Raw genomic sequence first — 16,646 nt, 5'->3', positions numbered from 1 at the left:
ATTTGGGTAGATGCCCAGCAATGGGATTGCTGGATCAAATGGTAGATTCACTTGTATCGCTTTAAGGTATCTCCATATTGCTTTCCACAGAGGTTGAACTAGTTTGCAGTCCCACCAGCAGTGTAGGAGTGTTCTTCTCTCTCCGCAACCATGCCAGCATTTATTGTTTGGAGATTTTTTGATAAAGGCCATTCTCACTGGGGTTAAGTGATATCTCATTGTGGTTTTGATTTGCATTTCCCTGATGATTAGAGATGTTGAGCATTTCTTCATATGTTTGTTGGCCATGCTTCTGTCTTCTTTAGAAAAATTTCTGTTCAAGTCCTTTGCCCACTTTTAATGGGGTTATTTGTTTTTTTCTTCCTAATTTTCGTGAGTTCTAAGTATATTCTAGTTATCAGTCCCTTATCGGATGCATAGGATGCAAAAATTTTCTCCCATTCTGTAGGTTGTCTGTTTACTTTCATGACTATTTCTTTGGCTGTGCAGAAGCTTTGTAGTTTGATCATGTCCCATTTGTTTATTTTTGTTGCTGCTGTGATTGCCTTTGGGGACTTCTTCATAAACTCTTTGCCCAGGCCAATGTCTAGGAGAGTGTTTCCAACATTTTCCTCTAGAGTTCTAATAGTTTCATATCTTAGGTTTAAGTCTGTTATCCAGCGTGAGTTGGTTTTTGTGAGAGGTGAAAGGTGTGGGTCCTGTTTTAGCCTTCTACAGGTGGCTATCCAGTTTTCCCAGCACCATTTATTGAAGAGGGATTCTTTTCCCCAGCGTATGTTTTTGTCTGCTTTGTCAAAGATGAGATGGCTATATGAGGATGGTTTTATATCAGGATTCTCACATTTGTTCCACTGGTCAATATTCCTGTTTTTGTGCCAATACCATATTGTTTTAATTACTACAGCTTTGTACTATAGTTTGATATCTGGCATATTAATGCCTCCCACTTTGTTTTTGTTGCCTAGAATTGCGCTTGATATTCGGGGTTTTCTTTGGTTCCATACGAAGCGTAAAATTATTTTTCTATATCTGTGAAGAATCCTGATAGGATTTTAATAGGTATTGCATTGAATCTGTAGATCAGTTTGGGTAGTATAGACATTTTGATGATATTGAGTCTGCCGATCCACGAGCATGGTATGGATTTCCATCTATTTACATCCTCTGCTATTTCCTTCCTCATTGTTTCATAGTTCTCACTGTAGAGGTCTTTTAGGTCCTTGGTTAAGTAAATTCCTAGGTACTTTAATTTCCTTGTTGCTAATGTGAAGGGAATTGAGTCTTTGATTTGGTTCTCAATTAGATTGTTGTTGAAGTATATGAATGCCTCTGATTTCTGTGTATTGATTATGTATCCTGAGACTTTACTAAATTCATTGATCACTTCCAGGAGTTTCTTGGTTGAATCCTTGGGGTTTTCTAGATACAATATCATATCATCAGCAAACAATGAAAGTTTGATCTCTTCTGCCCCTATTTGGATACCTTTGATTCCATTTTCCTGTCTGATTGCTGTAGCCAAGACTTCCAGCACTATGTTGAACAGAAGTGGAGATAGTGGGTAGCCTTGTCTGGTTCCAGTTCTAAGTGGGAATGATTTCAATTTTTCCCCATTCAGTATGATGTTGGCTATGTGTCTGTCATATATGGTTTGTATCATTTTTAGGTATGTCCCTTCTATGCCTATTTTCTTAAGTGTTCATATCATGAAAGGGTGTTGAATTTTGTCAAAAGCTTTTTCTGCATCTATTGAAAGAATCATGTGGTCTTTGTTTTTGCTTCTGTTGATATGGTGAATTGCATTTATAGATTTACGTATGTTGAACCATCCCTGCATCCCTGGGAGGAAGCCCACTTGGTCGTGGTGGATTATTTTTTTGATAAGTGTCTGGATTCGGTTAGCTAAGATTTTGTTGAACAGTTTTGCATCTATATTCATTAGGGATATTGGTCTGTAGTTTTCTTTTTTTCTTGCATCCTTTCCTGGTTTTGGTATCAGAGTAATATTCGCTTCATAAAAGGTGTCGGGGAGGTTTCCGTTCTTCTCGATGTTGTGGAATAGTTTCTGCAAGATAGGTACTAGTTCTTCTTTGTAAGTGTGGTAAAATTCGGGTGTGAAGCCACCTGGACCGGGACTTTTCTTTTTAGGGAGATTTTTAATTGCTGTTTCTATTTCAGCTGTTGAGATTGGTCTGTTCAGGGAATCTATTTCTTCCTGGTTGAGCCTAGGGAGGCTGTGTGTTTCTAGAAATTTGTCCATTTCCTCCACATTTTCCAGTTTGTGTGCATAAAGACTTTTGTAGTATTCATAAATTGTATCTTGTATCTCTTTGGGATCAGTTGTGATATCTCCTTTTTTATTCCTGATGGAGCTTATTACAGATTTCTCTTTTCTGCTTTTCGTTAGCTCAGCCAATGGTGTGTCAATTTTGTTTAATTTTCCAAAGAACCAACTTTTTGTTTTATGAATCTCCTGAATAGCTTTCCTGTTTTCAATTTCGTTTAGTTCTGATTTGATCTTGTTGATTTCACTTCTTCTGCTGGGTTTGGGGTTGGTCTGTTCTTCTTTTTCCAGCTCTTTGAGTCGTTTCATTAGATTGTCTATTTGTGATCTTCTTGTCTTTTGGTTATAGGCATTTATGGAGATAAACTGTCCTCTCAGAACTGCTTTCCTGTGTCCCAGAGGAGTTGATAACTTGTCTCTCCATTGTCGTTTTCTTCATAGAACTTTTTTATTTCCGTCTTGATTCTTCATTTATGAAGTCATCATTTAGTAGTTGGTTGTTTAATTTCCACGTTTTTGTGTAGAAATGTGAGTTTCTGTTAGGGTTGATTTCTAGTTTTATTCCCGTGTGATCTGAGAAGGTACATGGTATGATTTCTATTTTTTTAAATTTCTTGAGATTTTCTTTGTGTCCTAGGATATGGTCAATCTTAGAGAATGTCCCGTGAGCTGAAGAGAAGAACGTATATTCAGTGGATTTTTGGTAGAATGTTCTGTAGATGTCTGTCAGACCCAATTGTTCTAGAGTTTTGTTTAAGTCCATTATTTCTTTATTAATTTTCTGTTTGGAGGATATGTCTCGTGCCGTCAGTGGGGTGTTGAAATCTCCGGCGATTATGGAGTTGCTATTAATCCATTTGCTTAGCTCCAGTAAGGTTTGCTTTATGAATCTGGGTGCACCTAAGTTGGGTGCATATATATTCAAAATTGTTATCTCTTCTTGTTGGACCGTGCCCTTCACCATTATATAATGACCCTCTTTGTCTTTTACTACTTTTGTTGGTTTAAAAACTAAATCGTCTGAAATTAGAACTGCCAGACCAGCCTTCTTTTGGCTTCTATTTGCTTGGAATATTGATCTCCACCCTTTTATTTTTAGTCTATATGCATCCTTGCAGGTTAGATGTGTTTCCTGAAGACAGCATATACTTGGCCTGTATTTTCTTATCCATTCAGCCAGCCTATGACTCTTGATTGGAGAGTTTAAGCCATTCACATTTAATGAGAGAACTGATAGGTAAGGTAGATTACTGATCATTCCGTTGGGTTGGATGTTGTTGCTATGATATCTGTCTTGAGCCATTGTAATATCTGGCCTTTAATATCTTTGGGTTTTGGTTGTTTTTATATTCGTGGGTTATTATTATGATGTTCCGTGTGTAACGCTGTTTTAAGTACTTCTTGTAGAGCTGGTTTTGTCTTGGTGAATTCTCTGAGCCTTTGCTTGTCTGAGAATGTTTTTATTTCTCCTTCATATACGAAGCTTAGTTTTGCAGGGAATAATATTCTAGGCTGGGCATTGTTTTGTTTCAAAAGAGTGAGAATGGGGCCCCAGTCTCTCCTTGCTTGTAAAGTCTCATTAGAGAAGTCTGATGTTATTCGAATTGGCTTTACCTTGTATGTTACTTGCTTCTTTTGTCTTACAGCTCTTAGAAGGGCCTCTTTAGTTGATACTTTGGTCAATCTGATGACTGCATGTCCTGACGTCTTCCTGTTTGCGTTGAATCTCCCAGGGGTCCTCTGAGCTTCTTGAACTTGTATATCAAGATTTTGAGCAAGGCCTGGGAAATTTTCCTCTATTATATCTTCAAACAGCTTGTCCAACCCTTGAGTGTTGTCTTCTTCCCCTTCTTGTAACCCTATGACCCTCACATTAGGTTTCTTCACATAATCCCACAGCTCTTGTAGGCTTTGCTCTTTTCTCTTGTTTCTCTGCTCTATTTCTGTGACTGATTTATTTAATTGGAGGGTGTTATCTTCAAGCTCTGAGATTCTTTCTTCTGTTTCATCTACCCTGTTCTTGAGACTTTCCACTGTATTTTGTAGTTCCTTGAATTGATTCTTCATTTCCAGGAGTTCGGTTACACTTTTCTTCAATGTGTCTATTTCTTTTCTCATATCCTGGAGACTTTTTTGGTTACTTGGTGTTGGTTATTGAGTTGTTGTTGCAGCTGGGTGAGTGTTCTTATGTTCCACGTACGAAATTCCTCTTCTGTCATATTGGTTGCCTGATTTTGGTTGGTGTCCGTTTCTAGGGGGCTGGCGTTCCTCTTTGGGGGTGTGTTTTCCGTTTGGTTCTTCATATTTCCTGAGTTCTTTCGCTGATTTCTTCCCATGTCGATCAGTTGTTGTTTCTTTCCTTAGGTTATTGTTTGGGTATTCTCACACCTTGTTTAGTTTCTGAGGCGTTAGGTGGTGCCTGTGGGTGAAATTGGACCACTCCCTGTATATTGAGTCCGTGGGTGCCGTGGAAAGGCTGTGCAAGGTGCCGTCCCTGTCAGTAGGTGGCGTTTGCTTGGAGGAACAGGCTATGGTGTTGATTTTGAGTCCTGTTATCAGCTCTCCTTTTGGGCAGACCTGGGTTGGGTAAGCCTGCCCTCAGCGGTTAGCAGGGGTCAAAGTTCTGTACTCTGCGTCCAGGGAAAGCTGTCAGGGAGGGGCTGGAATGGTCCCGCTCAGCCAGAAAGTCTGTGTGTGGGGGTGGGGCTGTCTGAGACCCGCAGTCTGGAGCGGGCCTCGCTTCTTTCCACCCTCCCCAACTCCGCAGCTACTCCTGGGCCTCTGCCAGCAGGCCAGACCACAAGCCACCAGGCCTCTCTGGACTGTGTTGCCGGCGGGGAGGTTCCCTGCACAGGAACGCCACCTGGGTTGGGCGCACGGCCTCCTCCTGGGAGGAGAGTTGCCCTCTAGGACACCGATCCGCCCCTGGAGGCACACAGACCTCAGTAGGCTGTTCACGTATAACCCTTCTGTGCCCCGGGCAATGCTAGCCCTAGGTGCAGGGGATCTGGTCTGCAGGTCCGACCTCTGAGTCCCAGAGTTCAAACTGTATTCCCACCAGGGAGAGGATTTCCGGTCCTTATTCACCCACGGGGAGCCCAAGCTGGGTCTATGTCTCTCATCCTCTGAGTCGGCACCGTTTTCCTGGGAACACGGTGCCAGCAGCACCTGGGAGGGCGGGCGGGGTCCCAAACGGGAAGGTCCCATTCCCTGGAGGTGCCTCCGGCTGGTGGCTGTATTGTCTCTCTGGGCAGCCGCGGGTATGGTCAGCGGAGGGGAGGAGGAGGCAATATGGCTCCTGCCGCGCGGCTCGGTTCCGTGCACATGGAGGTGCCCGGAGGAAGTTGGGAACCTGGTGCCACGTCTGCTACAGGCTCACTGTTGGCAGGCATCGGCAGTCTCTGGGCTGGTGTCCTCAGGTCTCTCCACCCGCTGAGGAGCCCACCAGCAGTCCCGAATGCAGGGGAGGGGAAACAGCAAATCCACCTACCCTTGCCGCTGGTCTCCGGGCTGCTCCAGTGGTCTCAGCCTCCAGTTCTCCTCCGCAGCCTCCTCTCGTGGAGTCTCCCGGGGTCTCAGGTACCCCTCCTTCCGGCCCTTGTCCGCTGTATGCTCGTCTTCTTGCTTCTTTCCTCTAGTTTCTGCTAGAATCTGTCTTTTCTGCAGAGACCCTCTGTCTGGCGGTGTTATTCGTCTGCCATCTTGCTCCGCCCCCAATCATATTTTATCTTAAATAAGAATACAAATCAGACACATCAGAACATGTGGAATACAGCTGGATCAGTAATCAGAGGGAATCTTAGAGGTTTACATGCTTATATTAGATACAAAAGGCTGAAAATCAGTGATATGATCTAAATGTGCACCTCAGGAAATTAGAAAAACAACAGTCAAATAAACCCAATGAGAATAGAAGAGATATAATAAAGTAGCAGATATTATGGAAAGAGAGAACAAACTTAAAATATAGAGGATCAAAACAGAAGATTATTTTTTTAATTACTAAAATGAATAACCTCTGGAAAGACATATTGAGTAAAAGAGAAAAGGTACAAATACATGTCAGGAATGAAGATAGGATAGTATAGTTTAGAAGACTCAATATTGGAAAGATTTGCTTCTCACCCACTTGAGTTATATCACCATCCCAGAAAAAATCCTGCAAGGATTTTCAATTAACTAAGTTTATCATCAAAAGATTCATTGAAGAAATGTCTAAAAGATGTACTTCTAGAATAAAGTAATATGATTTAAGAATTTAAGTCTAAGAGGCAAAAGAATGGTGATCACAGAAAATGTTAACCATGTGGATGAAATTAAACAAAAATTGTTGGCATAAAACAATAATGTCCTATTTGAGGGAATATACAAATGGTGGAACTAAAATATTTTTAAAATTTAAAAAGTTGTTAGAAAAGGAAATTTTCTCTGAACCATTAGCATGTAAAAATGGACTTGATTTCTGTATGACCTTGAGCCTGGAGGTTGTAAAATGGCCAACAGTTAGGTCTTAGAAAAAAAAAATCAGAACAAGGGCTTACTAGTCAGAATCAGCTGAAAAATAGCCAAAGAGCAAACAAGTAACTAGAGCCAACAAAAGGATTTAGGGCTCATCAATGGGTTTGTGTCTGAGCTCCTCTACAACCAGCCAGTTCTTAACTAACAAGATAAAGATTTGTTCCATCTAAACACTTTGTTTTAAGAAATTATGTTTTTTGCCTTTTGTCATGCAAGACATTCACATATATACACCATTATCATCACTTGGTGCAGAAATAACAGAGTTTATGGGGAAAAAAATAGACAATTAGCAGACAGCATGCAATTCCCCCAAATGCTCATTATTCCACACTAGATGGAGTATAGATGTTCTGTTTGCACCATGTCCAAAGTTCCTACAGAGAGCTGCTTACTTTGGCCAGCAGGCTAGATAGCAACCAAGCGTACTACAAGACACAGAGAAATCTCACCCCTCCTGTGTTACATAATTGTAGGTTGTAGGTTGGCCAAAGGGAGACTAGGGAACACCTACTTTCTCTAATCAACAAGAAATACATCAAGAAATACACCGTCATCAAGAAATATACCAATCCATTAAGAAATACACCAAGCCCAGAAACAAGGCAATGTAATATGCATACCCCAAACCAAATTCTGTATATTTAACATGGGGCCCTGGGAACAGCTTGGCAGCTGGGAATGCTGACATCAGCCAAGTACCATGCTCCCTTTCTGGAAACTGGCTGAATCCAGCTGAACTATTTCCCCAGGAGCCTCTAGGACTATTAGATTTTGCCTTTGTCTTTCTAGGCTATGCCCTTGACTTTGTTCTGGCAGATAGTATTTATAAAGGCTTCTCTCCCCTCTTTATGGCTAGATGTAAATCCCCAGTGCTTGAACTGCCATGGAGATGTTCTTGGAAAATTAATCAGAATATCTCATCCCAGAGCCAACCCCTCTATATTGAATCAGATTTTCTATGCCTTGCTCAGCAATCAACTCAGCTTAAAACTGTGTCTCAGAGTTTTTATTATTATTTTAATGCAGCAAATCAGGATGAGTAATGAACAAAGTTAAACTATTTACAGTCCTTATATTGTATTGTCCATAAAGATAGTAAAGGTAATGACTAACTTTAGACCTCAAATTAAGTAGGGTATGTTAAAAACTACAACTATAACCATTTGTAGACATATATTGTATATTTTCTGAAGCAGTAGACAGGGAGAAAAAGTGAAACAAGAGAAATAAAACACCAAATCAAACAATGGCCAAAAAGACAGGAAAGCAATCAAGGAAAAATTGTAAGATGATGCAATAGAAATTAAAATAAAATGGAAAGAAAATCCAAATATATTAGTAATCACAAGTACAAATGATTTATAATGATTCAAGCAAGAAAATTAACAAGCTTACTCCTATACCCCAACTTAAAAAAAAAATAACAGTCTATTTAAGCATATGTGAAACATTTGAAAAAGTTAACCACATATTAGGCTATCAACCTCTTCAACAAATTTTAAAGAATTCAGTGTTACCCAGATTGTATTTTCTGGCCAGATGCACTCAACTAGAAGTAAGTTATAAAAAGATGTTGTTAAAATATACATTTGGGAATTTTTAAACATATTCATGTCAGAAAAAAATGTTGGGATTTCAAAAATATGTTAAAGTAGATAATAATGACAACATGAGGTCAGTAGGGGGGTAGGCATGTGGCCCCGCTAGCGCTCCAGCCAGCAAGAGGGACGTGTCTAGTGTATTCTCAAGATCTCGCTGCATGCCCCTTGTATCTTTTCAGCGGCAGCCATGGCACTGACACGGCTACAGGTGTTGGGTCATTGGGTTGCACTGGATCACGTGGGTAGCAAAGGGAGGCCCAGTGCTCCTGTGGCCCCAGATGACAATCAGATGGCGGATGAGAAACAGTGCCAGACAGAGTGTCTCTGCAGAAAAGACAGATTCTAGCAGAAATTAGAAGAAAGAAGCAAGACGACTAGCCTACATCAGATGAGGGTCTGAAGAAGGAGTACCTGAGACAATGGGAGACTCCACAGGAGGAGGTCCAGAGGACAACTGGAAGCTGAGACCGCCTGAGCAGCCCAGAGACCAGAGGGAAAGGTAGGTGGATCGGTCACCTTTCCCCTCCCCTGCATCTGGGACTGCTGGTGGGCTCCCTAGCAGGTGGAGAGACCTGTGGACACCAGCCCAGCGATGGCCACCGCCAGTGAGTGGTAAGCCAGTAGCAGTCGCCACACCCGACTCACAAACCACGCAGGGCACCTCCATGTGCACAGACCTGAGCCGAGAGGCAGGCGCCATATTGCCTCATTCTCCCCTTCCTCACCCTACCCGCGGCTGACCAGAGAGACAATACAACTACCAGCCAGAGGCACCTACAGGGAATGGAACATTCCCTTTTGGGGCCCTACAGCTGACTAAGGAGAACTCAGACTGTGAGCTCCCTACCTACCAGCCCTCCCAGGTGCTGCTGGCATGGTGATCCCAGGCAAACGGGGCAGACTCTGAGGCTGAGAGACATAGACCCAGCTTAGGCTCGCTATGGGTGAATTGGGACTGGCACTCCTCTCCCTGGTGGGGATACAGTTAGAAGTCTGGGGCCCAGAGGTCAGACGTGCAGAGCACATCCCAGGAACCTAGGTCTCGCATTGCCCGGGGCACAGAGGGTTATACATGAACAGCCTACTGAGGTGTTTTGCCTTCAGGGGCAGATCAGCATCCTAGAGGGCAACCCTCCCCTCAAAAGGAGGTCATGAGCCCAGCCCAGGTGGCGTTCCTGCACAGAGAACCTCCCGGACGGCATGACAGGCAGGTGAGATCTGTTGGCGTGTGGTCTAGCATGCTGGCAGAGGCCCAGGAGTAGCTGTGGAGTTGGGGACAGTGGAAAGAAGCCAAGCCTGCTCCACACTGTGGGACTCAGACAGCCCCACCCCCACACGCAGACTCTCTGACTGAGTGGGGCCATTCCAGCCCCTCCCTGACACCTTTTCCTGTAAGCAGACAACAAAACATTGACCACTGCTAATGACACTGCTGGTGCCTGAGGGCAGGCTTACCCAACCCAGCTCAGCCCAGACTCTCTCCTAAACCAGCCCTCACTGATGGGGAGAGGGCTGAGGCCCCACCCACCACCAGAGGCACTGAAGGCCGCTCTACAGGAACAAGAGCTGATAACAGGACACAAAAACAACAGCTTAGACTGTCCCTCCAAGCAAGCGCCACCTACTGACAGGGAGGGCATCCTACACACCCTTTTCAGGGCACCTACTGACTCATTATACAGGGAGTGGTCAAATCTCACCCACAGAAACCACCGACCAGCTCAGAAACTAAACAAGGCATGTGAATACCCAAATGAAAACCTAAAGGAAAGAAACAACAACTGATCGGCATGGGAGAAATCAGTGAAGGAACTCCGGAAATATTAAGAATGAAACAGAAAATACACACCCAAAGAGGGGCACCAGCCCCCTAGAAACAGACACCAACCAAAATAAGGCAACCAACATGACAGACGAGGGATATCTAATGTGGATCATAAGAACACTCACCGACCTGCAAGAACAACTCATTAATCAACAAAAAGAAACCACAAAAAGCCTCCAGGATCTGTAAAAGAAGTTAACTAATGAAATAGACACAATGAAGAAAAGTTTAACCGAACTCCTGGAAATGAAGAATCAATTCAGGGAACTACAAAATACAGTGGAAAGTCTCAGGAACAGGGTAGATCAAACACAATAAGGAATCACAGAGACTGAAGATAACACCCACCGATAAAATAAATCAGTCACAGACATAGAGCAGAGAAACAAGAGAAAAGAGCAAAGCCTAAGAGATATGGGATTATGTGAAGAAACCTAATGTGAGGATCATAGGAGTACCAGAAGTGGAAGAGGACAACAGTCAAGGATTGCACAAGATACTTGAACATATAATCGAGGAAAATTTCCAAGGATTCCCTAAAAATCTCAAAATATAAGTTCAAGAAGTTTAAAGGACCCATGGGTGATTCAATGCAAACAGGAAGACATCACGACATGCAGTCATCAGACTGACCAAAATATCAACTAAAGAGGCCCTTCTAAGGGCTGTAAGATGAAAGAAGCAAGTAACATACAAGGGAAAGCCAATTCAAATAACACCAGACTTCTCTAATGAGACTTTACAAGCAAGGAGAGACTAGGGCCCCATTCTCACTCTTCTGAAACAAAACAATGCCCAGCATAGAATCTTATTCCCTGCAAAACTAAGCTTCGTATATGATGGAGAAATAAAGACATTCCCAGATAAGCAAAGTCTCAGAGAATTCACCAAGACAAGACCAGCCCTACAAGAAGTAATCAAAACAGTGTTACGCACGGAATACCATAATAAAAACTCACGAATATAAAAACAACCAAAAAACAAAGATTAAAGGCCAGATATTACAATGGCTCAAGAGAAAAATCAAAGCAACAACATCCAACCCCACAGAATGAACACTAATCTACCTTACCTATGGGTTCTCTCAATAAATGTGAACAACTTAAACTCTCCACTCAAGAGACATAGGCTGGATGAATGGATAAGATAATACAGGCAAAGTATATGCTGTCTTCAGGAAACACGTCTATTCTGCAAGGATGCATATAGACTAAAAATAAAAGGGTAGAGATCAGTATTCCAGGCAGTGGAAGCCAAAAGAAGGCTGGTGTGGCAGTTCTAATTACACATGATTTAGTTTTTAAACAAACAAAAGTTGTGAAAGACTAAGAGGGTCATTATATAATGGTGAAGGGCACAGTTAACAAGAAGAGATAAAAATTTTAAATATATATGCACCCAACTTAGGTGCACCCAGTTTCATAAAGCAAATCTTACTGGATCTAAGCAAATGGATTAATAGAAACTCCATAATCACTGGAGATTTCAACACCCAACTGACGGCACAAGACAGATCCGACAAACAGAAGCTAATATAGAAATAATGGACTAAAACAAAACTCTAGAACAATTGCGTCTGACTGACATTTACAGGACATTCTACCTAAAATTCACTGAATATACGTTCTTCTCATCAACTCTTGGGACATTTTCTAAGATTGACTATATCCTAGAACACAAAGTAAATCTCAAGAAATTTAAAAAAAATAGAAATCATACTATGTACCTTCTCTGATCACAGTGGAAAAAAAGTAGAAATCAACCGTAACAGAAACTCACATTTCTACATAAAAACGTGGAAATTAAACATCCTCCTACTAAATGATTACTTCATAAATGAAGAAATCAAGATGGAAGTAAAAAAATTCTATAAACAAAATAACAATAAAGAGACAAGTTATCAAATCCTCTAGGACACAGCTAAAGCAATTCTGAGAGGAAAGTTTATCTCGATAAATGCCTATAACCAAAAGTCAAAAAGTTCACAAATAGACAATCTAATGAAACGACTCAAAGATATGGAAAAAGAAAAACAGACCAGCCTAAAACCCAGCAGAAGAAGTGAAATTAACAAGATCAAATCAGAACTAAACGAAATGGAAAACAGGGAAGCTTTTCAGGAGATTAATAAAAAAAAACTTGGTTCTTTGAAAAATTAAACAAAATTGACATGCAACTTGCTAGGCTAATGAAAAGCAGAAAAGAGAAATCTCCAGTAAGCTCCATCAGGAACAAAATAGGAGATATCACAACTGATCCCAGAGAGATACAAGATATAATTTATGAATACTACAAAAATCTTTATGTATACAAACGGGAAAAAGTGGAGAAAATGGGAAAATTTCTAGAAAGACACAGCCTCCCTAGGCTCAAGCAGGAAGAAATAGATTCCCTGTACAGACCAATCTCAAGAGCTGAAATAGAAACAGCAATTAAAAATATCCCTAAAAAGAAATTCCTGGTCCAAATGGTTTCACACCCGAATTTTACCACACTAACAAAGATGAACTAGTACCTATCTTGCAGAAACTATTCCATAACATCAAAAAGAAATGAAACCTCCCCGACACCTTTTATAAAGCGAATATTACTCTGATATCAAAACCAGGAAAAGATGGAACAAAAAAGGAAAACTACAGACCAATATCCCTAATGAATATACATGCAAATATTTTCAACAAAATCTTAGTGAACCGAATCCAGACACTTATCAAAAAAAAAAAAAAATAATCCATCACGACCAAGTGGGCTTCATCCCAAAGATGCAGGGAAGTTTCAACATACGTAAATTTATAAATGCAATTCACCACATAAACAGAAGCAAAAAAAAGAGACCACATGATTCTTTCAATAGATGCAGAAAAAGCTTTTGACAAAATTCATCACCGTTTCATGATACGAACACTTAATAAAATAGTCATAGAAGGGACATACCTAAAAATGATACAAGCCATATATGACAGACGCATACCCAACTAATACCTGATGGGGAAAAATAGAAAGCATTCCTACTTTGACCTGGAACCATACAAGGCTGCCCACTATCTCCACTTCTGTTCAACAAAGTGCTAGCAGTCCTGGTTACAGCAATCAGACAGGAAAGTGGAATTAAAGCTATCGAAATAGGGGCAGAAGAGATCAAACTTTCACTGTTTTCTGATGATATGATATTGTATCTAGAAAACCCAAAAGATTCAACCAAGAAACTCGTGGAACTGATCAATGAATTTAGTAAAGTCTCAGGATACAAAATCAATACACAGAAATCAGAGGCATAAATATACACCAACAACAATCTAATTGAGAACCAAATCAAAGACTCAATTCCATTCACAATAGCAACAAAGAAATTAAAGTACCTAGGAATATACTTAACCAAGGACGTAAAAGACCTCTACAGGGAGAACTATGAAACACTGTGGAAAGAAATAGCAGAGGATGTAAACAGATGGAAATCCATTCCATGCTCGTGGATCAGCAGACTCAATATCATCAAAATGTCTATACTACCCAAACTGATCTACAGATTCAATGCAATACCTATTAAAATCCCATCAGCATTCTTCACAGATATAGAAAAAATAATTTTACGCTTTGTATGGAACCAAAGAAGACCCCGAATATCAAGAGCAATTCTAGGCAACAAAAACAAAGTGGGAGGCATTAACATGCCAGATATCAAACTATACTACAAAGCTATAGTAATTAAAACAATATGGTATTGGAACAAAAATAGGAACATTGACCAGTGGAACAGATGTGAGAATCCTGATATAAAACCATCCTCATATAGCGATCTAATCTTTGATAAAGCAGACAAAAACATACGCTGGGGAAAAGAATCCCTCTTCAATAAATGGTGCTGGGAAAATTGGATAGCCACCTGTAGAAGGCTAAAACAGGACCCACACCTTTCACCTCTCACAAAAACCAACTCACGCTGGATAACAGACTTAAACCTAAGGTATGAAACTATTAGAACTCTAGAGGAAAAAGTTGGAAACACTCTCCTAGACATCGGCCTAGGCAAAGAGTTTATGAAGAAGTCCCCAAAGGCAATTACACCAGCAACAAAAATAAATAAATGGGACATGATCAAACTACAAAGTTTCTGCACTGCCAAAGAAACAGTCATGAAAGTAAACAGACAACCTACAGAATGGGAGAAAATTTTTGCATCCTATGCATCGGATAAGGGACTGATAACTAGAATATACTTAGAACTCACGAAAATCAGGGAGAAAAAAATCTAATAACCCCATTAAAAAGTGGGCAAAGGACTTGAACAGAAATTTTTCTAAAGAAGACAGAAGCATGGCCAACAAACATATGAAAAAATGCTCAACATCTCTAATCATCAGGGAAATGCAAATCAAAACCACAATGAGATATCACTTAACCCCAGTGAGAATGGCCTTTATCAAAAAATCTCCAAACAATAAATGCTGGCATGGTTGCGGAGAGAGAAGAACACTCCTACACTGCTGGTGGGACTGCAAACTAGTTCAACCTCTGTGGAAAGCAATATGGAGATACCTTAAAGCGATACAAATGAATCTACCATTTGATCCAGCAATCCCATTGCGGGGCATCTACCCAAATGATCCAGTGACACTCTACAAAAAAGACACCTGCACTCAAATGTTTATAGCAGCACAATTCATAATTGCAAGGCTGTGGAAACAGCCCAAGTGCCCATCAATCAAAGAATGGATTAATAAAATGTGGTATATGTATACCATGGAGTACTATTCAGCTCTAAGAAACAACGGTGAGATAGCACATCTTATATTTTCCTGGTTAGAGGTGGAACCCATACTACAATGTGAAGTATCCCAAGAATGGAAAAACAAGCACCAGATATATTCTCCAGCAAACTGGTATTAACTGAGTAGCACCTAAGTGGACACATAGGTACTACAATAATAGGGTATTGGGCAGGTGGGAGGGGGGAGTGGGGCGGGTATATACATACATAATGAGTGAGGTGTGCACCATCTGGGGGATGGTCATGATGGAGACTCAGACTTTTGGGGGGAGGGGGCGAAATGGGCATTTATTGAAACCTTAAATTCTGTACCCCCATAATATGCCGAAAAAAAAATGTCTATACTACCCAAACTGATCTACAGATTCAATGCAATACCTATTAAAATCCCATCAGCATTTTTCACAGATACAGAAAAATAATTTTATGCTTCATATAGAACCAAGGAAGACCCCGGATATCAAAAGTAATTCTAGGTAACAAAAACAAAATTGGAGGTATTAATATGCCAGATATCAAACTATACTACAAAGCTGTAGTAATTAATTCAATCTGGTATTGGCACAAAAATAGGAATATTGACCAGTGGAAGAGATCTGAGAATCCCTATATAAAACTATCCTCATATAACCATCTAATCTTTGACAAAGTAGACAAAAACATACGCTGGGGAAAAGAATCCCTTTTCAATAAATGGTGCTGGGAAAACTGGATAGCCACTTGTAGAAGGCTAAAGCCGGATCCACACCTTTCACCTCTCACAAAAATCAACTCATGCTGGATAACAGACTTAAACCTAAGGTATGAAACTATTAGAACTCTAGAGGAAAATGTTGGAAACACTCTCCTAGTCATCGGCCTGGGCAAAGAGTTTATGAAGAAGTCCCCAAAGGCAATCACAGCAGCAACAAAAATAAATAAATGGGACATGATCAAACTACAAAGCTTCTTCACAGCCAAAGAAACAGTCATGAAAGTAAACAGACAACCTACAGAATGGGAGAAAATTTTTGCATCCTATGCATCTGATAAGTGGCTGATAACTAGAATCTACTTAGAACTCACGAAAATCAGCAAGAAAAAAATCAAATAACCCTGTTAATGAGTGGGCAAAGACTTGATCAGAAAATTTTCTAAAGAAGACAGAAGAATGGCCAAGAAACATATGAAGAAATGCTCAACATCTCTAATCATCAGGGAAATGCAAATCAAAACCACAATGAGATATCACTTAACCCCAGTGAGAATGGCCTTTATCAAAAAATCTCCAAACAATAAATGCTGGCGTGGTTGCGGAGAGAGAGGAACACTCCTACACTGCTGGTGGGACTGCAAACTAGTTCAACCTCTGTGGAAAGCAATATGGAGATACCTTAAAGCGATACAAGTGAATCTACCATTTGGTCCAGCAATCCCATTGCTGGGCATCTACCCAAATGATCCAGTGACACTCTACAAAAAAGACACCTGCACTCGAATGTTTATAGCAGCACAATTCATAATTGCAAGGCTGTGGAAACAGCCCAAGTGCCCATCAATCCAAGAATGGATTAATAAAATGTGGTATATGTACACCATGGAGTACTATTCAGCTCTAAGAAACAATGGTGATATAGCACACCTTATATTATCCTGGTTAGAGGTGGA

The sequence above is a fragment of the Microcebus murinus genome, chromosome X (genome assembly GCF_040939455.1).
Source record: "Microcebus murinus isolate Inina chromosome X, M.murinus_Inina_mat1.0, whole genome shotgun sequence".
Taxonomy (NCBI): Eukaryota; Metazoa; Chordata; class Mammalia; order Primates; family Cheirogaleidae; genus Microcebus; species Microcebus murinus.
This window is presented reverse-complemented; position numbering follows the sequence as displayed.